General features: G+C 33.3%; 1 protein-coding gene across 1 annotated transcript in view; it reads right to left on the bottom strand.

Moving 5' to 3' along the window:
• LOC106534552 (CD166 antigen homolog) overlaps positions 1 to 1,272 on the bottom strand; it is a gene marked incomplete in the record, with an annotated part of 35,108 nt that overhangs the window by 27,265 nt on the left and 6,571 nt on the right.

Here is a 1,272-nt window from a genome sequence, read left to right as displayed (position 1 = left end):
ATTCATAAATGTTTGTGGGTTTCACAAATAACTTGGCCCACTTGGATTTTTATTTTATTTTACTTGAATTTATTTATTTATTTATTTAAGGTCTACTATACAATACCAGTATATTTAAATGAAAAAAATAGTTTAAATTCACACAGTTCATGAGCTGGAAAAAGAAAATGATACCGCATTAGATTATAATAATGTTATTTTTGGGGGGTAAAATCAAAAAGAGTTAAAAATGACCATATGGAACTCTGAGGGTCAACACCTGCGAGCTAACTGCTGCTCTGCTATCTTAATTACTTTACTAATTCCTCAACATGTCATCTTTAGATTTTGTACAGTGCACTGAGATGACGTTTGTTGTTTCCACCTCCACCATCTGCCAGCCTGGACCTTGAATGGGCCAGTCAGGTACTAAATTCCACTTTTTGACACTTTTTTTGCCCCAGTCCACCCCTGGCTTCATCCAACCATCAATTTCATGAGGATTAAATGTAGTAACGCACTTAATTCTGGTTCTTTTTTGGTGTTGTGTTAATGCAGTGATGTTAGATCAATGTGCACAGTCTCCACAAAAAAATAAAAGGAAAAATGTCTGCTAGACTGCATTCCAACCAGACTGATAAAGATGTGTTTTCTATGATTATTATCCTTGTAGTCGAGCTGCTTAATCTGTTATTGATCAGTGGTTATGTCCCACGAGGCTTTAAGGTCACTTTATTAAAATTTTAATTAAGAAACCTGATCTTGATTCAGGAGTTCTGGTCTATTAWTGACCTATATTCAATCTCTTGTTCACTAAAAAAATCTTGAAAAAATAGCTGTAAGTCATTTATCTGAGCATCTAAACACAACTRACATGTTGGAAGCATTTTAGTCGTTAATGTGGYCTCCAGTTCTAATGTAAAATACCTTGGTGTTTTTCTTCACCAAAGACATTTCATTTAACATTTACATTAAAAATGTAACGGTGACCACTTTCTACCTGAATAGTTTCACTAAAATTAGAAAAACCTTGTTCAAAAAGGTTGCAGACTTCATGATTTTATTCCTTTTATTATCTTTTTATTAACTCTTTAAAAGTCCTCAGTTGATCTAAAAAGTTGCTGCTAGAGCTCTGACTAGAGTTAGCAGGAGAGATCTTATTTCTTTAGTTTGAGGTTTTCTCTACATTTTATTCTGAATTTGATGGGAGGCATGTAAAATATTACTCCTAACATACAAAGCTCTTAACAACCAAGCTCCATCATATATTAAACATCTTATTGTTCCATACTT

This window comes from Austrofundulus limnaeus, unplaced genomic scaffold (genome assembly GCF_001266775.1).
Source record: "Austrofundulus limnaeus strain Quisiro unplaced genomic scaffold, Austrofundulus_limnaeus-1.0 Scaffold1206, whole genome shotgun sequence".
Lineage (NCBI taxonomy): Eukaryota > Metazoa > Chordata > Actinopteri > Cyprinodontiformes > Rivulidae > Austrofundulus > Austrofundulus limnaeus.
Note: the sequence above shows the minus strand (reverse complement) of the source record. Positions and strands in the feature narration are given on the sequence as shown.